The sequence below is a fragment of the Cyanistes caeruleus genome, chromosome 31 (genome assembly GCF_971803275.1).
Source record: "Cyanistes caeruleus chromosome 31, bCyaCae1.hap1.1, whole genome shotgun sequence".
In the NCBI taxonomy this organism is placed as follows: domain Eukaryota; kingdom Metazoa; phylum Chordata; class Aves; order Passeriformes; family Paridae; genus Cyanistes; species Cyanistes caeruleus.
In genome coordinates, this window is record NC_141731.1 from 3824792 (window position 1) to 3847926 (window position 23135).

A 23135-nucleotide genomic window follows, 5' to 3' on the forward strand; every position below is an offset into this window, starting at 1 on the left:
TTCTTAGATTGTGTGGAAATTTGTGGAGATTTTGTGGGATATTTCTTGAATTTGTTCGTGTATAGAGACGATTTAGGGAATTTTGTGGAAGTTTATTGCCATTTTGTTGGATTGTTCCTTAAATTTTGTGGGATATTTCTGGAATTACATGGGGGTTTTGTGGAATTTTGAGGGATATTGATGAGACTTGAAGAATTTTGAAGGATATTTGTGGAATTTTGTGGGAATTGGAGGTGATTTTTTGGGATGTTTCTGGAATTTGGTGACATTTTGAAGAATTTTGTGGAATTTTTTTGGAATTTTGTGGGATTCTGAGGAGACTTGAAGAATTTTGTGGAATTTTCTTAGATTGTGTGGAAATCTGTGGAGATTTTGTGGGATGTTTCTGGAATCTGGTAGGGTTTTGAGAAGGTGTAGGGAATTTGGTGGGAGTTTTCTGCCATTTTATGGGGTTTTCTTTTAATTTTGTGGGATATTGAGGAGATTTTGTGGGATGTTTCTGGAATTTGGTGACAAGTTTAAGAATTTAGTGGAATTTTTGTGGAATTTTGTAAGATTCTGAGGAGACTTGAAGAATTTTGTGGGATCTTCTCAGAGTGTGTGGAAATTTGTGGAGATTTTGTGGGATGTTTCAGGAATTTGGTAGAGTTTTGAGAAGTTTTAGGGAATTTGGTGGGAGTTTTCTGCCATTTTGTGGGATTGTTCCTTAAATTTTGTGGGCTGTTTCTGGAATTACGTGTGGGTTTTGTGGAATTTTGAGGAATATTGAGGAGACTTGAAGAATATTGAAGGATATTTCTGGAATTTTGAGGAAATTGGAGGTGATTTTTTGGGATGTCTCTGGAATTTGGTAACATTTTTAAGAATTTTGTAGAATTTTGGTGGAATTTTTTTAGAATTTTGAGGGATTCTGAGGAGACCTGAAGAATTTTGTGGGATTTTTCTTAGATTGTGTGGAAATTTGTGGAGATTTTGTGGGATGTTTCAGGAATTTGGTAGAGTTTTGAGAAGTTTTAGGGAATTTGGTGGGAGTTTTCTGCCATTTTGTGGGATTGTTCCTTAAATTTTGTGGGCTGTTTCTGGAATTACGTGGGGGTTTTGTGGAATTTTGAGGGATATTGAGGAGACAGGAAGAATTTTGAGTCAATTATCTTAGATTCTGTGGAACTTGGTAAAGATTTTGTGGGATATTTCAAATATTTGATATGGTTTTGAGAAGATTTAAGGATTTTATTGTGACTTTTCTGCAATTTTGTGGGATTTGGCTGCAATTTTGTGGGATTCTTTCTGAATGTTGTGGGATTTTTCTGGAATTTTGAGGGATGTTGATGAGACTTGAAGAATTTTGAAGGATATTTCTGGAATTGTGTGGAAATTGGAGGAGATTTTGTGGGATGTTTCTGGAATTTGGTGACAAGTTTAAGAATTCTGTGGAATTTTTGTGGAATTTTGTGGAATTATGAGGAGACTTGAAGAATTTTTTTGGATTTTTCTTAGATTGTGTGGAAATTTGTGGAGATTTTGTGGGATGTTTCTGGAATTTGTTCGTGTATAGAGACGATTTAGGGAATTTTGTGGAAGTTTATTGCCATTTTGTTGGATTGTTGCTTAAATTTTGTGGGATATTTCTGGAATTACATGGGGGTTTTGTGGAATTTTGAGGGATATTGATGAGACTTGAAGAATTTTGAAGGATATTTGTGGAATTTTGTGGGAATTGGAGGTGATTTTTTGGGATGTTTCTGGAATTTGGTGACATTTTGAAGAATTTTGTGGAATTTTTGTGGAATTTTGTGGGATTCTGAGGAGACTTGAAGAATTTTGTGGAATTTTCTTAGATTGTGTGGAAATCTGTGGAGATTTTGTGGGATGTTTCTGGAATCTGGTAGGGTTTTGAGAAGGTGTAGGGAATTTGGTGGGAGTTTTCTGCCATTTTATGGGGTTTTCTTTTAATTTTGTGGGATATTGAGGAGATTTTGTGGGATGTTTCTGGAATTTGGTGACAAGTTTAAGAATTTTGTGGAATTTTTGTGGAATTTTGTGGGATTCTGAGGAGACAAAGAATTTTGTGGAATTTTCTTAGATTGTGTGGAAATTTGTGGAGATTTTGTGGGATGTTTCTGGAATTTGGTAGGGTTTTGAGAAGTTTTAGGGAATTTGGTGGGAGTTTTCTGCCATTTTATGAGATTTTTGCATCTATTTTGTGGGATGTTTCTGGAATTACGTGTGGGTTTTGTGGAATTTTGAGGGATATTGAGGAGACTTGAAGAATTTTGAAGGATATTTCTGGAATTTTGAGGAAATTGGAGGAAATTTTTTGGGATGTCTCTGGAATTTGGTAACATTTTTAAGAATTTTGTAGAATTTTGGTGGAATTTTTATAGAATTTTGAGGGATTCTGAGGAGACCTGAAGAATTTTGTGGGATTTTTCTTAGATTGTGTGGAAATTTGTGGAGATTTTGTGGGATGTTTCAGGAATTTGGTAGGGTTTTGAGAAGTTTTAGGGAATTTGGTGAGAGTTTTATGCCATTTTGTGGGATTGTTCCTTAAATTTTGTGGGCTGTTTCTGGAATTACGTGGGGGTTTTGTGGAATTTTGAGGGATATTGAGGAGACAGGAAGAATTTTGAGTCAATTATCTTAGATTCTGTGGAACTTGGTAAAGAGTTTGTGGGATATTTCAAATATTTGATATGGTTTTGAGAAGATTTAAGGATTTTTTTGTGACTTTTCTGCAATTTTGTGGGATTTGGCTGCAATTTTGTGGGATTCTTTCTGAATGTTGTGGGATTTTTCTGGAATTTTGAGGGATGTTGATGAGACTTGAAGAATTTTGAAGGATATTTCTGGAATTGTGTGGAAATTGGAGGAGATTTTGTGGGATGTTTCTGGAATTTGGTGACATTTTTAAGAATTTTGTGGAATTTTTGTGGAATTTTGTGGAATTATGAGGAGACTTGAAGAATTTTTTTGGATTTTTCTTAGATTGTGTGGAAATTTGTGGGATTGTTCCTTGAATTTGTTCGTGTATAGAGACGATTTAGGGAATTTTGTGGAAGTTTATTGCCATTTTGTTGGATTGTTCCTTAAATTTTGTGGGATATTTCTGGAATTACATGGGGGTTTTGTGGAATTTTGAGGGATATTGAGGAGACTTGAAGAATTTTGAAGGATATTTGTGGAATTTTGTGGGAATTGGAGGTGATTTTTTGGGATGTTTCTGGAATTTGGTGACATTTTGAAGAATTTTGTGGAATTTTTTTAGAATTTTGTGGGATTCTGAGGAGACTTGAAGAATTTTGTGGAATTTTCTTAGATTGTGTGGAAATCTGTGGAGATTTTGTGGGATGTTTCTGGAATCTGGTAGGGTTTTGAGAAGGTGTAGGGAATTTGGTGGGAGTTTTCTGCCATTTTATGGGGTTTTCCTTTAATTTTGTGGGATATTGAGGAGATTTTGTGGGATGTTTCAGGAATTTGGTGACATTTTTAAGAATTTTGTGGAATTTTTGTGGAATTTTGTGGGATTCTGAGGAGACAAAGAATTTTGTGGGATCTTCTCAGATTGTGTGGAAATTTGTGGAGATTTTGTGGGATGTTTCAGGAATTTGGTAGAGTTTTGAGAAGTTTTAGGGAATTTGGTGGGAGTTTTCTGCCATTTTGTGGGATTGTTCCTTAAATTTTGTGGGCTGTTTCTGGAATTACGTGTGGGTTTTGTGGAATTTTGAGGAATATTGAGGAGACTTGAAGAATATTGAAGGATATTTCTGGAATTTTGAGGAAATTGGAGGTGATTTTTTGGGATGTCTCTGGAATTTGGTAACATTTTTAAGAATTTTGTAGAATTTTGGTGGAATTTTTTTAGAATTTTGAGGGATTCTGAGGAGACCTGAAGAATTTTGTGGGATTTTTCTTAGATTGTGTGGAAATTTGTGGAGATTTTGTGGGATGTTTCAGGAATTTGGTAGAGTTTTGAGAAGTTTTAGGGAATTTGGTGGGAGTTTTCTGCCATTTTGTGGGATTGTTCCTTAAATTTTGTGGGCTGTTTCTGGAATTACGTGGGGGTTTTGTGGAATTTTGAGGGATACTGAGGAGACAGGAAGAATTTTGAGTCAATTATCTTAGATTCTGTGGAACTTGGTAAAGATTTTGTGGGATATTTCAAATATTTGATATGGTTTTGAGAAGATTTAAGGATTTTATTGTGACTTTTCTGCAATTTTGTGGGATTTGGCTGCAATTTTGTGGGATTCTTTCTGAATGTTGTGGGATTTTTCTGGAATTTTGAGGGATGTTGATGAGACTTGAAGAATTTTGAAGGATATTTCTGGAATTGTGTGGAAATTGGAGGAGATTTTGTGGGATGTTTCTGGAATTTGGTGACAAGTTTAAGAATTCTGTGGAATTTTTGTGGAATTTTGTGGAATTATGAGGAGACTTGAAGAATTTTTTGGATTTTTCTTAGATTGTGTGGAAATTTGTGGAGATTTTGTGGGATGTTTCTGGAATTTATTCGTGTATAGAGACGATTTAGGGAATTTTGTGGAAGTTTATTGCCATTTTGTTGGATTGTTCCTTAAATTTTGTGGGATATTTCTGGAATTACATGGGCGTTTTGTGGAATTTTGAGGGATATTGAGGAGACTTGAAGAATTTTGAAGGATATTTGTGGAATTTTGTGGGAATTGGAGGTGATTTTTTGGGATGTTTCTGGAATTTGGTGACATTTTGAAGAATTTTGTGGAATTTTTTTAGAATTTTGTGGGATTCTGAGGAGACTTGAAGAATTTTGTGGAATTTTCTTAGATTGTGTGGAAATTTGTGGAGATTTTGTGGGATGTTTCTGGAATCTGGTAGGGTTTTGAGAAGGTGTAGGGAATTTGGTGGGAGTTTTCTGCCATTTTATGGGGTTTTCCTTTAATTTTGTGGGATATTGAGGAGATTTTGTGGGATGTTTCAGGAATTTGGTGACATTTTTAAGAATTTTGGTGGAATTTTTTTAGAATTTTGAGGGATTCTGAGGAGACCTGAAGAATTTTGTGGGATTTTTCTTAGATTGTGTGGAAATTTGTGGAGATTTTGTGGGATGTTTCAGGAATTTGGTAGAGTTTTGAGAAGTTTTAGGGAATTTATTGGGAGTTTTCTGCCATTTTGTGGGATTGTTCCTTAAATTTTGTGGGCTGTTTCTGGAATTACGTGGGGGTTTTGTGGAATTTTGAGGGATATTGAGGAGACAGGAAGAATTTTGAGTCAATTATCTTAGATTCTGTGGAACTTGGTAAAGATTTTGTGGGATATTTCAAATATTTGATATGGTTTTGAGAAGATTTAAGGATTTTTTTGTGACTTTTCTGCAATTTTGTGGGATTTGGCTGCAATTTTGTGGGATTCTTTCTGAATGTTGTGGGATTTTTCTGGAATTTTGAGGGATATTGATGAGACTTGAAGAATTTTGAAGGATATTTCTGGAATTGTGTGGAAATTGGGGGAGATTTTGTGGGATGTTTCTGGAATTTGGTGACAAGTTTAAGAATTCTGTGGAATTTTTGTGGAATTTTGTGGAATTATGAGGAGAGTTGAAGAATTTTTTTGGATTTTTCTTAGATTGTGTGGAAATTTGTGGAGATTTTGTGGGATATTTCTTGAATTTGTTCGTGTATAGAGACGATTTAGGGAATTTTGTGGAAGTTTATTGCCATTTTGTTGGATTGTTCCTTAAATTTTGTGGGATATTTCTGGAATTACATGGGGGTTTTGTGGAATTTTGAGGGATATTGATGAGACTTGAAGAATTTTGAAGGATATTTGTGGAATTTTGTGGGAATTGGAGGTGATTTTTTGGGATGTTTCTGGAATTTGGTGACATTTTGAAGAATTTTGTGGAATTTTTTTGGAATTTTGTGGGATTCTGAGGAGACTTGAAGAATTTTGTGGAATTTTCTTAGATTGTGTGGAAATCTGTGGAGATTTTGTGGGATGTTTCTGGAATCTGGTAGGGTTTTGAGAAGGTGTAGGGAATTTGGTGGGAGTTTTCTGCCATTTTATGGGGTTTTCTTTTAATTTTGTGGGATATTGAGGAGATTTTGTGGGATGTTTCTGGAATTTGGTGACAAGTTTAAGAATTTTGTGGAATTTTTGTGGAATTTTGTGGGATTCTGAGGAGACAAAGAATTTTGTGGAATTTTCTTAGATTGTGTGGAAATTTGTGGAGATTTTGTGGGATGTTTCTGGAATTTGGTAGGGTTTTGAGAAGTTTTAGGGAATTTGGTGGGAGTTTTCTGCCATTTTATGGGATTTTTGCATCTATTTTGTGGGATGTTTCTGGAATTACGTGTGGGTTTTGTGGAATTTTGAGGGATATTGAGGAGACTTGAAGAATTTTGAAGGATATTTCTGGAATTTTGAGGAAATTGGAGGAAATTTTTTGGGATGTCTCTGGAATTTGGTAACATTTTTAAGAATTTTGTAGAATTTTGGTGGAATTTTTATAGAATTTTGAGGGATTCTGAGGAGACCTGAAGAATTTTGTGGGATTTTTCTTAGATTGTGTGGAAATTTGTGGAGATTTTGTGGGATGTTTCAGGAATTTGGTAGGGTTTTGAGAAGTTTTAGGGAATTTGGTGAGAGTTTTATGCCATTTTGTGGGATTGTTCCTTAAATTTTGTGGGCTGTTTCTGGAATTACGTGGGGGTTTTGTGGAATTTTGAGGGATATTGAGGAGACAGGAAGAATTTTGAGTCAATTATCTTAGATTCTGTGGAACTTGGTAAAGAGTTTGTGGGATATTTCAAATATTTGATATGGTTTTGAGAAGATTTAAGGATTTTTTTGTGACTTTTCTGCAATTTTGTGGGATTTGGCTGCAATTTTGTGGGATTTTTTCTGAATGTTGTGGGATTTTTCTGGAATTTTGAGGGATGTTGATGAGACTTGAAGAATTTTGAAGGATATTTCTGGAATTGTGTGGAAATTGGAGGAGATCTTGTGGGATGTTTCTGGAATTTGGTGACAAGTTTAAAAATTCTGTGGAATTTTTGTGGAATTTTGTGGAATTATGAGGAGAGTTGAAGAATTTTTTTGGATTTTTCTTAGATTGTGTGGAAATTTGTGGAGATTTTGTGGGATGTTTCTTGAATTTGTTCGTGTATAGAGACGATTTAGGGAATTTTGTGGAAGTTTATTGCCATTTTGTTGGATTGTTCCTTAAATTTTGTGGGATATTTCTGGAATTACATGGGGGTTTTGTGGAATTTTGAGGGATATTGAGGAGACAGGAAGAATTTTGAAGGATATTTGTGGAATTTTGTGGGAATTGGAGGTGATTTTTTGGGATGTTTCTGGAATTTGGTGACATTTTGAAGAATTTTGTGGAATTTTTTTGGAATTTTGTGGGATTCTGAGGAGACTTGAAGAATTTTGTGGAATTTTCTTAGATTGTGTGGAAATCTGTGGAGATTTTCTGGGATGTTTCAGGAATCTGGTAGGGTTTTGAGAAGGTGTAGGGAATTTGGTGGGAGTTTTCTGCCATTTTATGGGGTTTTCTTTTAATTTTGTGGGATATTGAGGAGATTTTGTGGGATGTTTCAGGAATTTGGTGACAAGTTTAAGAATTCTGTGGAATTTTTGTGGAATTTTGTGGGATTCTGAGGAGACAAAGAATTTTGTGGAATTTTCTTAGATTGTGTGGAAATTTGTGGAGATTTTGTGGGATGTTTCTGGAATTTGGTAGGGTTTTGAGAAGTTTTAGGGAATTTGGTGGGAGTTTTCTGCCATTTTATGGGATTTTTGCATCTATTTTGTGGGATGTTTCTGGAATTACGTGTGGGTTTTGTGGAATTTTGAGGGATATTGAGGAGACTTGAAGAATTTTGAAGGATATTTCTGGAATTTTGAGGAAATTGGAGGAAATTTTTGGGGATGTTTTAGGGAATTTGGTAACATTTTTAAGAATTTTGTAGAATTTTGGTGGAATTTTTTTAGAATTTTGAGGGATTCTGAGGAGACCTGAAGAATTTTGTGGGATTTTTCTTAGATTGTGTGGAAATTTGTGGAGATTTTGTGGGATGTTTCAGGAATTTGGTAGGGTTTTGAGAAGTTTTAGGGAATTTGGTGGGAGTTTTCTGCCATTTTGTGGGATTGTTCCTTAAATTTTGTGGGCTGTTTCTGGAATTACGTGGGGGTTTTGTGGAATTTTGAGGGATATTGAGGAGACAGGAAGAATTTTGAGTCAATTATCTTAGATTCTGTGGAACTTGGTAAAGATTTTGTGGGATATTTCAAATATTTGATATGGTTTTGAGAAGATTTAAGGATTTTTTTGTGACTTTTCTGCAATTTTGTGGGATTTGGCTGCAATTTTGTGGGATTTTTTCTGAATGTTGTGGGATTTTTCTGGAATTTTGAGGGATGTTGATGAGACTTGAAGAATTTTGAAGGGTATTTCTGGAATTGTGTGGAAATTGGAGGAGATCTTGTGGGATGTTTCTGGAATTTGGTGACAAGTTTAAGAATTCTGTGGAATTTTTGTGGAATTTTGTGGAATTATGAGGAGAGTTGAAGAATTTTTATGGATTTTTCTTAGATTGTGTGGAAATTTGTGGAGATTTTGTGGGATGTTTCTTGAATTTGTTCGTGTATAGAGACGATTTAGGGAATTTTGTGGAAGTTTATTGCCATTTTGTTGGATTGTTCCTTAAATTTTGTGGGATATTTCTGGAATTACATGGGGGTTTTGTGGAATTTTGAGGGATATTGAGGAGACAGGAAGAATTTTGAAGGATATTTGTGGAATTTTGTGGGAATTGGAGGTGATTTTTTGGGATGTTTCTGGAATTTGGTGACATTTTGAAGAATTTTGTGGAATTTTTTTGGAATTTTGTGGGATTCTGAGGAGACTTGAAGAATTTTGTGGAATTTTCTTAGATTGTGTGGAAATCTGTGGAGATTTTGTGGGATGTTTCAGGAATCTGGTAGGGTTTTGAGAAGGTGTAGGGAATTTGGTGGGAGTTTTCTGCCATTTTATGGGGTTTTCTTTTAATTTTGTGGGATATTGAGGAGATTTTGTGGGATGTTTCAGGAATTTGGTGACAAGTTTAAGAATTCTGTGGAATTTTTGTGGAATTTTGTGGGATTCTGAGGAGACAAAGAATTTTGTGGAATTTTCTTAGATTGTGTGGAAATTTGTGGAGATTTTGTGGGATGTTTCTGGAATTTGGTAGGGTTTTGAGAAGTTTTAGGGAATTTGGTGGGAGTTTTCTGCCATTTTATGGGATTTTTGCATCTATTTTGTGGGATGTTTCTGGAATTACGTGTGGGTTTTGTGGAATTTTGAGGGATATTGAGGAGACTTGAAGAATTTTGAAGGATATTTCTGGAATTTTGAGGAAATTGGAGGTGATTTTTTGGGATGTCTCTGGAATTTGGTAACATTTTTAAGAATTTTGTAGAATTTTGGTGGAATTTTTTTAGAATTTTGAGGGATTCTGAGGAGACCTGAAGAATTTTGTGGGATTTTTCTTAGATTGTGTGGAAATTTGTGGAGATTTTGTGGGATGTTTCAGGAATTTGGTAGGGTTTTGAGAAGTTTTAGGGAATTTGGTGGGAGTTTTCTGCCATTTTGTGGGATTGTTCCTTAAATTTTGTGGGCTGTTTCTGGAATTACGTGGGGGTTTTGTGGAATTTTGAGGGATATTGAGGAGACTTGAAGAATTTTGAGTCAATTATCTTAGATTCTGTGGAACTTGGTAAAGATTTTGTGGGATATTTCAAATATTTGATATGGTTTTGAGAAGATTTAAGGATTTTTTTGTGACTTTTCTGCAATTTTGTGGGATTTGGCTGCAATTTTGTGGGATTCTTTCTGAATGTTGTGGGATTCTCTGGAATGTTGAGGGATGTTGATGAGACTTGAAGAATTTTGAAGGATATTTCTGGAATTGTGTGGAAATTGGAGGAGATTTTGTGGGATGTTTCTGGAATTTGGTGACAAGTTTAAGAATTCTGTGGAATTTTTGTGGAATTTTGTGGAATTATGAGGAGAGTTGAAGAATTTTTTTGGATTTTTCTTAGATTGTGTGGAAATTTGTGGAGATTTTGTGGGATGTTTCTTGAATTTGTTCGTGTATAGAGACGATTTAGGGAATTTTGTGGAAGTTTATTGCCATTTTGTTGGATTGTTCCTTAAATTTTGTGGGATATTTCTGGAATTACATGGGGGTTTTGTGGAATTTTGAGGGATATTGAGGAGACAGGAAGAATTTTGAAGGATATTTGTGGAATTTTGTGGGAATTGGAGGTGATTTTTTGGGATGTTTCTGGAATTTGGTGACATTTTGAAGAATTTTGTGGAATTTTTTTTGAATTTTGTGGGATTCTGAGGAGACTTGAAGAATTTTGTGGAATTTTCTTAGATTGTGTGGAAATTTGTGGAGATTTTGTGGGATGTTTCTGGAATCTGGTAGGGTTTTGAGAAGGTGTAGGGAATTTGGTGGGAGTTTTCTGCCATTTTATGGGGTTTTCCTTTAATTTTGTGGGATATTGAGGAGATTTTGTGGGATGTTTCAGGAATTTGGTGACATTTTTAAGAATTTTGGTGGAATTTTTTTAGAATTTTGAGGGATTCTGAGGAGACCTGAAGAATTTTGTGGGATTTTTCTTAGATTGTGTGGAAATTTGTGGTGATTTTGTGGGATGTTTCAGGAATTTGGTAGAGTTTTGAGAAGTTTTAGGGAATTTGGTGGGAGTTTTCTGCCATTTTGTGGGATTGTTCCTTAAATTTTGTGGGCTGTTTCTGGAATTACGTGGGGGTTTTGTGGAATTTTGAGGGATATTGAGGAGACAGGAAGAATTTTGAGTCAATTATCTTTGATTCTGTGGAACTTGGTAAAGATTTTGTGGGATATTTCAAATATTTGATATGGTTTTGAGAAGATTTAAGGATTTTTTTGTGACTTTTCTGCAATTTTGTGTGATTTGGCTGCAATTTTGTGGGATTCTTTCTGAATGTTGTGGGATTTTTCTGGAATTTTGAGGGATATTGATGAGACTTGAAGAATTTTGAAGGATATTTCTGGAATTGTGTGGAAATTGGAGGAGATTTTGTGGGATGTTTCTGGAATTTGGTGACAAGTTTAAGAATTCTGTGGAATTTTTGTGGAATTTTGTGGAATTATGAGGAGAGTTGAAGAATTTTTTTGGATTTTTCTTAGATTGTGTGGAAATTTGTGGAGATTTTGTGGGATGTTTCTTGAATTTGTTCGTGTATAGAGACGATTTAGGGAATTTTGTGGAAGTTTATTGCCATTTTGTTGGATTGTTCCTTAAATTTTGTGGGATATTTCTGGAATTACATGGGGGTTTTGTGGAATTTTGAGGGATATTGATGAGACTTGAAGAATTTTGAAGGATATTTGTGGAATTTTGTGGGAATTGGAGGTGATTTTTTGGGATGTTTCTGGAATTTGGTGACATTTTGAAGAATTTTGTGGAATTTTTGTGGAATTTTGTGGGATTCTGAGGAGACTTGAAGAATTTTGTGGAATTTTCTTAGATTGTGTGGAAATCTGTGGAGATTTTGTGGGATGTTTCAGGAATCTGGTAGGGTTTTGAGAAGGTGTAGGGAATTTGGTGGGAGTTTTCTGCCATTTTATGGGGTTTTCCTTTAATTTTGTGGGATATTGAGGAGATTTTGTGGGATGTTTCTGGAATTTGGTGACAAGTTTAAGAATTTTGTGGAATTTTTGTGGAATTTTGTGGGATTCTGAGGAGACAAAGAATTTTGTGGAATTTTCTTAGATTGTGTGGAAATTTGTGGAGATTTTGTGGGATGTTTCTGGAATTTGGTAGGGTTTTGAGAAGTTTTAGGGAATTTGGTGGGAGTTTTCTGCCATTTTATGGGATTTTTGCATCTATTTTGTGGGATGTTTCTGGAATTACGTGTGGGTTTTGTGGAATTTTGAGGGATATTGAGGAGACTTGAAGAATTTTGAAGGATATTTCTGGAATTTTGAGGAAATTGGAGGTGATTTTTTGGGATGTCTCTGGAATTTGGTAACATTTTTAAGAATTTTGTAGAATTTTGGTGGAATTTTTTTAGAATTTTGAGGGATTCTGAGGAGACCTGAAGAATTTTGTGGGATTTTTCTTAGATTGTGTGGAAATTTGTGGAGATTTTGTGGGATGTTTCAGGAATTTGGTAGAGTTTTGAGAAGTTTTAGGGAATTTGGTGAGAGTTTTCTGCCATTTTGTGGGATTGTTCCTTAAATTTTGTGGGCTGTTTCTGGAATTACGTGGGGGTTTTGTGGAATTTTGAGGGATATTGAGGAGACAGGAAGAATTTTGAGTCAATTATCTTAGATTCTGTGGAACTTGGTAAAGAGTTTGTGGGATATTTCAAATATTTGATATGGTTTTGAGAAGATTTAAGGATTTTTTTGTGACTTTTCTGCAATTTTGTGGGATTTGGCTGCAATTTTGTGGGATTTTTTCTGAATGTTGTGGGATTTTTCTGGAATTTTGAGGGATGTTGATGAGACTTGAAGAATTTTGAAGGATATTTCTGGAATTGTGTGGAAATTGGAGGAGATCTTGTGGGATGTTTCTGGAATTTGGTGACAAGTTTAAAAATTCTGTGGAATTTTTGTGGAATTTTGTGGAATTATGAGGAGAGTTGAAGAATTTTTTTGGATTTTTCTTAGATTGTGTGGAAATTTGTGGAGATTTTGTGGGATGTTTCTTGAATTTGTTCGTGTATAGAGACGATTTAGGGAATTTTGTGGAAGTTTATTGCCATTTTGTTGGATTGTTCCTTAAATTTTGTGGGATATTTCTGGAATTACATGGGGGTTTTGTGGAATTTTGAGGGATATTGATGAGACTTGAAGAATTTTGAAGGATATTTGTGGAATTTTGTGGGAATTGGAGGTGATTTTTTGGGATGTTTCTGGAATTTGGTGACATTTTGAAGAATTTTGTGGAATTTTTTTGGAATTTTGTGGGATTCTGAGGAGACTTGAAGAATTTTGTGGAATTTTCTTAGATTGTGTGGAAATCTGTGGAGATTTTGTGGGATGTTTCAGGAATCTGGTAGGGTTTTGAGAAGGTGTAGGGAATTTGGTGGGAGTTTTCTGCCATTTTATGGGGTTTTCTTTTAATTTTGTGGGATATTGAGGAGATTTTGTGGGATGTTTCTGGAATTTGGTGACAAGTTTAAGAATTTTGTGGAATTTTTGTGGAATTTTGTGGGATTCTGAGGAGACAAAGAATTTTGTGGAATTTTCTTAGATTGTGTGGAAATTTGTGGAGATTTTGTGGGATGTTTCTGGAATTTGGTAGGGTTTTGAGAAGTTTTAGGGAATTTGGTGGGAGTTTTCTGCCATTTTATGGGATTTTTGCATCTATTTTGTGGGATGTTTCTGGAATTACGTGTGGGTTTTGTGGAATTTTGAGGGATATTGAGGAGACTTGAAGAATTTTGAAGGATATTTCTGGAATTTTGAGGAAATTGGAGGTGATTTTTTGGGATGTCTCTGGAATTTGGTAACATTTTTAAGAATTTTGTAGAATTTTGGTGGAATTTTTTTAGAATTTTGAGGGATTCTGAAGAGACCTGAAGAATTTTGTGGGATTTTTCTTAGATTGTGTGGAAATTTGTGGAGATTTTGTGGGATGTTTCAGGAATTTGGTAGAGTTTTGAGAAGTTTTAGGGATTTTGGTGGGAGTTTTCTGCCATTTTGTGGGATTGTTCCTTAAATTTTGTGGGCTGTTTCTGGAATTACGTGGGGGTTTTGTGGAATTTTGAGAGATATTGAGGAGACAAGAAGAATTTTGAGTCAATTATCTTAGATTCTGTGGAACTTGGTAAAGATTTTGTGGGATATTTCAAATATTTGATATGGTTTTGAGAAGATTTAAGGATTTTATTGTGACTTTTCTGCAATTTTGTGGGATTTGGCTGCAATTTTGTGGGATTCTTTCTGAACGTTGTGGGATTTTTCTGGAATTTTGAGGGATGTTGATGAGACTTGAAGAATTTTGAAGGATATTTCTGGAATTGTGTGGAAATTGGGGGAGATTTTGTGGGATGTTTCTGGAATTTGGTGACAAGTTTAAAAATTCTGTGGAATTTTTGTGGAATTTTGTGGAATTATGAGGAGAGTTGAAGAATTTTTTTTGATTTTTCTTAGATTGTGTGGAAATTTGTGGAGATTTTGTGGGATGTTTCTTGAATTTGTTCGTGTATAGAGACGATTTAGGGAATTTTGTGGAAGTTTATTGCCATTTTGTTGGATTGTTCCTTAAATTTTGAGGGATATTTCTGGAATTACGTGTCGGTTTTGTGGAATTTTGAGGGATATTGATGAGACTTGAAGAATTTTGAAGGATATTTGTGGAATTTTGTGGGAATTGGAGGTGATTTTTTGGGATGATTCTGGAATTTGGTGACATTTTGAAGAATTTTGTGGAATTTTTTTGGAATTTTGTGGGATTCTGAGGAGACTTGAAGAATTTTGTGGAATTTTCTTAGATTGTGAGGAAATCTGTGGAGATTTTGTGGGATGTTTCTGGAATCTGGTAGGGTTTTGAGAAGGTGTAGGGAATTTGGTGGGAGTTTTCTGCCATTTTATGGGGTTTTCTTTTAATTTTGTGGGATATTGAGGAGATTTTGTGGGATGTTTCTGGAATTTGGTGACAAGTTTAAGAATTTTGTGGAATTTTTGTGGAATTTTGTGGGATTCTGAGGAGACAAAGAATTTTGTGGAATTTTCTTAGATTGTGTGGAAATTTGTGGAGATTTTGTGGGATGTTTCTGGAATTTGGTAGGGTTTTGAGAAGTTTTAGGGAATTTGGTGGGAGTTTTCTGCCATTTTATGGGATTTTTGCATCTATTTTGTGGGATGTTTCTGGAATTACGTGTGGGTTTTGTGGAATTTTGAGGGATATTGAGGAGACTTGAAGAATTTTGAAGGATATTTCTGGAATTTTGAGGAAATTGGAGGAAATTTTTTGGGATGTCTCTGGAATTTGGTAACATTTTTAAGAATTTTGTAGAATTTTGGTGGAATTTTTATAGAATTTTGAGGGATTCTGAGGAGACCTGAAGAATTTTGTGGGATTTTTCTTAGATTGTGTGGAAATTTGTGGAGATTTTGTGGGATGTTTCAGGAATTTGGTAGAGTTTTGAGAAGTTTTAGGGATTTTGGTGGGAGTTTTCTGCCATTTTGTGGGATTGTTCCTTAAATTTTGTGGGCTGTTTCTGGAATTACGTGGGGGTTTTGTGGAATTTTGAGGGATATTGAGGAGACAGGAAGAATTTTGAGTCAATTATCTTAGATTCTGTGGAACTTGGTAAAGATTTTGTGGGATATTTCAAATATTTGATATGGTTTTGAGAAGATTTAAGGATTTTTTTGTGACTTTTCTGCAATTTTGTGGGATTTGGCTGCAATTTTGTGGGATTCTTTCTGAATGTTGTGGGATTTTTCTGGAATTTTGAGGGATATTGATGAGACTTGAAGAATTTTGAAGTATATTTCTGGAATTGTGTGGAAATTGGAGGAGATCTTGTGGGATGTTTCTGGAATTTGGTGACAAGTTTAAGAATTCTGTGGAATTTTTGTGGAATTTTGTGGAATTATGAGGAGAGTTGAAGAATTTTTTTGGATTTTTCTTAGATTGTGTGGAAATTTGTGGAGATTTTGTGGGATGTTTCTGGAATTTGTTCGTGTATAGAGACGATTTAGGGAATTTTGTGGAAGTTTATTGGCATTTTGTTGGATTGTTCCTTTAATTTTGTGGGATATTTCTGGAATTACATGGGGGTTTTGTGGAATTTTGAGGGATATTGATGAGACTTGAAGAATTTTGAAGGATATTTGTGGAATTTTGTGGGAATTGGAGGTGATTTTTTGGGATGTTTCTGGAATTTGGTGACATTTTGAAGAATTTTGTGGAATTTTTTTAGAATTTTGTGGGATTCTGAGGAGACTTGAAGAATTTTGTGGAATTTTCTTAGATTGTGAGGAAATTTGTGGAGATTTTGTGGGATGTTTCTGGAATCTGGTAGGGTTTTGAGAAGGTGTAGGGAATTTGGTGGGAGTTTTCTGCCATTTTATGGGGTTTTCCTTTAATTTTGTGGGATATTGAGGAGATTTTGTGGGATGTTTCTGGAATTTGTTGACATTTTTAAGAATTTTGTGGAATTTTTGTGGAATTTTGTGGGATTCTGAGGAGACAAAGAATTTTGTGGAATTTTCTTAGATTGTGTGGAAATTTGTGGAGATTTTGTGGGATGTTTCTGGAATTTGGTAGGGTTTTGAGAAGTTTTAGGGAATTTGGTGGGAGTTTTCTGCCATTTTATGGGATTTTTGCATCTATTTTGTGGGATGTTTCTGGAATTACGTGTGGGTTTTGTGGAATTTTGAGGGATATTGAGGAGACTTGAAGAATTTTGAAGGATATTTCTGGAATTTTGAGGAAATTGGAGGAAATTTTTTGGGATGTCTCTGGAATTTGGTAACATTTTTAAGAATTTTGTAGAATTTTGGTAAAATTTTTTTAGAATTTTGAGGGATTCTGAGGAGACCTGAAGAATTTTGTGGGATTTTTCTTAGATTGTGTGGAAATTTGTGGAGATTTTGTGGGATGTTTCAGGAATTTGGTAGGGTTTTGAGAAGTTTTAGGGAATTTGGTGGGAGTTTTCTGCCATTTTGTGGGATTGTTCCTTAAATTTTGTGGGCTGTTTCTGGAATTACGTGGGGGTTTTGTGGAATTTTGAGGGATATTGAGGAGACAGGAAGAATTTTGAGTCAATTATCTTAGATTCTGTGGAACTTGGTAAAGATTTTGTGGGATATTTCAAATATTTGATATGGTTTTGAGAAGATTTAAGGATTTTTTTGTGACTTTTCTGCAATTTTGTGGGATTTGGCTGCAATTTTGTGGGATTCTTTCTGAATGTTGTGGGATTTTTCTGGAATGTTGAGGGATGTTGATGAGACTTGAAGAATTTTGAAGGATATTTCTGGAATTGTGTGGAAATTGGAGCAGATCTTGTGGGATGTTTCTGGAATTTGGTGACAAGTTTAAAAATTCTGTGGAATTTTTGTGGAATTTTGTGGAATTATGAGGAGAGTTGAAGAATTTTTTTGGATTTTTCTTAGATTGTGTGGAAATTTGTGGAGATTTTGTGGGATGTTTCTTGAATTTGTTCGTGTATAGAGACGATTTAGGGAATTTTGTGGAAGTTTATTGCCATTTTGTTGGATTGTTCCTTAAATTTTGAGGGCTATTTCTGGAATTACGTGTCGGTTTTGTGGAATTTTGAGGGATATTGATGAGACTTGAAGAATTTTGAAGGATATTTGTGGAATTTTGTGGGAATTGGAGGTGATTTTTTGGGATGTTTCTGGAATTTGGTGACATTTTGAAGAATTTTGTGGAATTATTTTGGAATTTTGTGGGATTCTGAGGAGACTTGAAGAATTTTGTGGAATTTTCTTAGATTGTGTGGAAATCTGTGGAGATTTTGTGGGATGTTTCTGGAATCTGGTAGGGTTTTGAGAAGGTGTAGGGAATTTGGTGGGAGTTTTCTGCCATTTTATGGGGTTTTCTTTTAATTTTGTGGGATATTGAGGAGATTTTGTGGGATGTTTCTGGAATTTGGTGACAAGTTTAAGAATTTTGTGGAATTTTTGTGGAATTTTGTGGGATTCTGAGGAGACAAAGAATTTTGTGGAATTTTCTTAGATTGTGTGGAAATTTGTGGAGATTTTGTGGGATGTTTCTGGAATTTGGTAGGGTTTTGAGAAGTTTTAGGGAATTTGGTGGGAGTTTTCTGCCATTTTATGGGATTTTTGCATCTATTTTGTGGGATGTTTCTGGAATTACGTGTGGGTTTTGTGGAATTTTGAGGGATATTGAGGAGACTTGAAGAATTTTGAAGGATATTTCTGGAATTTTGAGGAAATTGGAGGAAATTTTTTGGGATGTCTCTGGAATTTGGTAACATTTTTAAGAATTTTGTAGAATTTTGGTAAAATTTTTTTAGAATTTTGAGGGATTCTGAGGAGACCTGAAGAATTTTGTGGGATTTTTCTTAGATTGTGTGGAAATTTGTGGAGATTTTGTGGGATGTTTCAGAAATTTGGTAGGGTTTTGAGAAGTTTTAGGGAATTTGGTGGGAGTTTTCTGCCATTTTGTGGGATTGTTCCTTAAATTTTGTGGGCTGTTTCTGGAATTACGTGGGGGTTTTGTGGAATTTTGAGGGATATTGAGGAGACAGGAAGAATTTTGAGTCAATTATCTTAGATTCTGTGGAACTTGGTAAAGATTTTGTGGGATATTTCAAATATTTGATATGGTTTTGAGAAGATTTAAGGATTTTATTGTGACTTTTCTGCAATTTTGTGGGATTTGGCTGCAATTTTGTGGGATTCTTTCTGAATGTTGTGGGATTTTTCTGGAATGTTGAGGGATGTTGATGAGACTTGAAGAATTTTGAAGGATATTTCTGGAATTGTGTGGAAATTGGAGGAGATCTTGTGGGATGTTTCTGGAATTTGGTGACAAGTTTAAAAATTCTGTGGAATTTTTGTGGAATTTTGTGGAATTATGAGGAGAGTTGAAGAATTTTTTTGGATTTTTCTTAGATTGTGTGGAAATTTGTGGAGATTTTGTGGGATGTTTCTTGAATTTGTTCGTGTATAGAGACGATTTAGGGAATTTTGTGGAAGTTTATTGCCATTTTGTTGGATTGTTCCTTAAATTTTGAGGGATATTTCTGGAATTACGTGTCGGTTTTGTGGAATTTTGAGGGATATTGATGAGACTTGAAGAATTTTGAAGGATATTTGTGGAATTTTGTGGGAATTGGAGGTGATTTTTTGGGATGTTTCTGGAATTTGGTGACATTTTGAAGAATTTTGTGGAATTTTTTTGGAATTTTGTGGGATTCTGAGGAGACTTGAAGAATTTTGTGGAATTTTCTTAGATTGTGTGGAAATTTGTAGAGATTTTGTGGGATGTTTCTGGAATCTGGTAGGGTTTTGAGAGGGTGTTGTGAATTAGGTGGGAGTTTTCTGCCATTTTATGGGGTTTTCTTTTAATTTTGTGGGATATTGAGGAGATTTTGTGGGATGTTTCTGGAATTTGTTGACATTTTTAAGAATTTTGTAGAATTTTTGTGGAATTTTGTGGGATTCTGAGGAGACAAAGAATTTTGTGGAATTTTCTTAGATTGTGTGGAAATTTGTGGAGATTTTGTGGGATGTTTCTGGAATTTGGTAGGGTTTTGAGAAGTTTTAGGGAATTTGGTGGGAGTTTTCTGCCATTTTATGGGATTTTTGCATCTATTTTGTGGGATGTTTCTGGAATTACGTGTGGGTTTTGTGGAATTTTGAGGGATATTGAGGAGACTTGAAGAATTTTGAAGGATATTTCTGGAATTTTGAGGAAATTGGAGGAAATTTTTTGGGATGTCTCTGGAATTTGGTAACATTTTTAAGAATTTTGTAGAATTTTGGTGGAATTTTTATAGAATTTTGAGGGATTCTGAGGAGACCTGAAGAATTTTGTGGGATTTTTCTTAGATTGTGTGGAAATTTGTGGAGATTTTGTGGGATGTTTCAGGAATTTGGTAGGGTTTTGAGAAGTTTTAGGGAATTTGGTGGGAGTTTTCTGCCATTTTGTGGGATTGTTCCTTAAATTTTGTGGGCTGTTTCTGGAATTACGTGGGGGTTTTGTGGAATTTTGAGGGATATTGAGGAGACAGGAAGAATTTTGAGTCAATTATCTTAGATTCTGTGGAACTTGGTAAAGATTTTGTGGGATATTTCAAATATTTGATATGGTTTTGAGAAGATTTAAGGATTTTATTGTGACTTTTCTGCAATTTTGTGGGATTTGGCTGCAATTTTGTGGGATTCTTTCTGAATGTTGTGGGATTTTTCTGGAATGTTGAGGGATGTTGATGAGACTTGAAGAATTTTGAAGGATATTTCTGGAATTGTGTGGAAATTGGAGGAGATCTTGTGGGATGTTTCTGGAATTTGGTGACAAGTTTAAAAATTCTGTGGAATTTTTGTGGAATTTTGTGGAATTATGAGGAGAGTTGAAGAATTTTTTTGGATTTTTCTTAGATTGTGTGGAAATTTGTGGAGATTTTGTGGGATGTTTCTGGAATTTGTTCGTGTATAGAGACGATTTAGGGAATTTTGTGGAAGTTTATTGCCATTTTGTTGGATTGTTCCTTAAATTTTGAGGGATATTTCTGGAATTACGTGTCGGTTTTGTGGAATTTTGAGGGATATTGATGAGACTTGAAGAATTTTGAAGGATATTTGTGGAATTTTGTGGGAATTGGAGGTGATTTTTTGGGATGTTTCTGGAATTTGGTGACATTTTGAAGAATTTTGTGGAATTTTTTTGGAATTTTGTGGGATTCTGAGGAGACTTGAAGAATTTTGTGGAATTTTCTTAGATTGTGTGGAAATCTGTGGAGATTTTGTGGGATGTTTCTGGAATCTGGTAGGGTTTTGAGAAGGTGTTGTGAATTAGGTGGGAGTTTTCTGCCATTTTATGGGGTTTTCTTTTAATTTTGTGGGATATTGAGGAGATTTTGTGGGATGTTTCTGGAATTTGTTGACATTTTTAAGAATTTTGTAGAATTTTTGTGGGATTTTGTAGGATTCTGAGGAGACTTGAAGAATTTTGTGGAATTTTCTTAGATTGTGTGGAAATTTGTGGAGATTTTGTGGGATGTTTCTGGAATTTGGTAGGGTTTTGAGAAGTTTTAGGGAATTTGGTGGGAGTTTTCTGCCATTTTATGGGATTTTTGCATCTATTTTGTGGGATGTTTCTGGAATTACGTGTGGGTTTTGTGGAATTTTGAGGGATATTGAGGAGACTTGAAGAATTTTGAAGGATATTTCTGGAATTTTGAGGAAATTGGAGGAAATTTTTTGGGATGTCTCTGGAATTTGGTAACATTTTTAAGAATTTTGTAGAATTTTGGTGGAATTTTTTTAGAATTTTGAGGGATTCTGAGGAGACCTGAAGAATTTTGTGGGATTTTTCTTAGATTGTGTGGAAATTTGTGGAGATTTTGTGGGATGTTTCAGGAATTTGGTAGGGTTTTGAGAAGTTTTAGGGAATTTGGTGGGAGTTTTCTGCCATTTTGTGGGATTGTTCCTTAAATTTTGTGGGCTGTTTCTGGAATTACGTGGGGGTTTTGTGGAATTTTGAGGGATATTGAGGAGACAGGAAGAATTTTGAGTCAATTATCTTAGATTCTGTGGAACTTGGTAAAGATTTTGTGGGATATTTCAAATATTTGATATGGTTTTGAGAAGATTTAAGGATTTTATTGTGACTTTTCTGCAATTTTGTGGGATTTGGCTGCAATTTTGTGGGATTCTTTCTGAATGTTGTGGGATTTTTCTGGAATGTTGAGGGATGTTGATGAGACTTGAAGAATTTTGAAGGATATTTCTGGAATTGTGTGGAAATTGGAGGAGATCTTGTGGGATGTTTCTGGAATTTGGTGACAAGTTTAAAAATTCTGTGGAATTTTTGTGGAATTTTGTGGAATTATGAGGAGAGTTGAAGAATTTTTTTGGATTTTTCTTAGATTGTGTGGAAATTTGTGGAGATTTTGTGGGATGTTTCTTGAATTTGTTCGTGTATAGAGACGATTTAGGGAATTTTGTGGAAGTTTATTGCCATTTTGTTGGATTGTTCCTTAAATTTTGTGGGATATTTCTGGAATTACGTGTCGGTTTTGTGGAATTTTGAGGGATATTGATGAGACTTGAAGAATTTTGAAGGATATTTGTGGAATTTTGTGGGAATTGGAGGTGATTTTTTGGGATGTTTCTGGAATTTGGTGACATTTTGAAGAATTTTGTGGAATTTTTGTGGAATTTTGAGGGATTCTGAGGAGACTTGAAGAATTTTGTGGAATTTTCTTAGATTGTGTGGAAATTTGTAGAGATTTTGTGGGATGTTTCTGGAATCTGGTAGGGTTTTGAGATGGTGTTGTGAATTTGGTGGGAGTTTTCTGCCATTTTATGGGGTTTTCTTTTAATTTTGTGGGATATTGAGGAGATTTTGTGGGATGTTTCTGGAATTTGTTGACATTTTTAAGAATTTTGTAGAATTTTTGTGGGATTTTGTGGGATTCTGAGGAGACTTGAAGAATTTTGTGGAATTTTCTTAGATTGTGTGGAAATTTGTGGAGATTTTGTGGGATGTTTCTGGAATCTGGTAGGGTTTTGAGAAGTTTTAGGGAATTTGGTGGGAGTTTTCTGCCATTTTATGGGATTTTTGCATCTATTTTGTGGGATGTTTCTGGAATTACGTGTGGGTTTTGTGGAATTTTGAGGGATATTGAGGAGACTTGAAGAATTTTGAAGGATATTTCTGGAATTTTGAGGAAATTGGAGGAAATTTTTTGGGATGTCTCTGGAATTTGGTAACATTTTTAAGAATTTTGTAGAATTTTGGTAAAATTTTTTTAGAATTTTGAGGGATTCTGAGGAGACCTGAAGAATTTTGTGGGATTTTTCTTAGATTGTGTGGAAATTTGTGGAGATTTTGTGGGATGTTTCAGGAATTTGGTAGGGTTTTGAGAAGTTTTAGGGAATTTGGTGGGAGTTTTCTGCCATTTTGTGGGATTGTTCCTTAAATTTTGTGGGCTGTTTCTGGAATTACGTGGGGGTTTTGTGGAATTTTGAGGGATATTGAGGAGACAGGAAGAATTTTGAGTCAATTATCTTAGATTCTGTGGAACTTGGTAAAGATTTTGTGGGATATTTCAAATATTTGATATGGTTTTGAGAAGATTTAAGGATTTTATTGTGACTTTTCTGCAATTTTGTGGGATTTGGCTGCAATTTTGTGGGATTCTTTCTGAATGTTGTGTGATTTTTCTGGAATGTTAAGGGATGTTGATGAGACTTGAAGAATTTTGAAGGATATTTCTGGAATTGTGTGGAAATTGGAGGAGATTTTGTGGGATGTTTCTGGAATTTGTTAGAGTTTTGAGATTTTTAGGGAATTTTGTGGGAGTTTTCTGCCATTTTGTGGCATTTTTCTGCAATTTTGTGGGATTTTTTCGGAATGTTGTGGGATATTGATGAGAC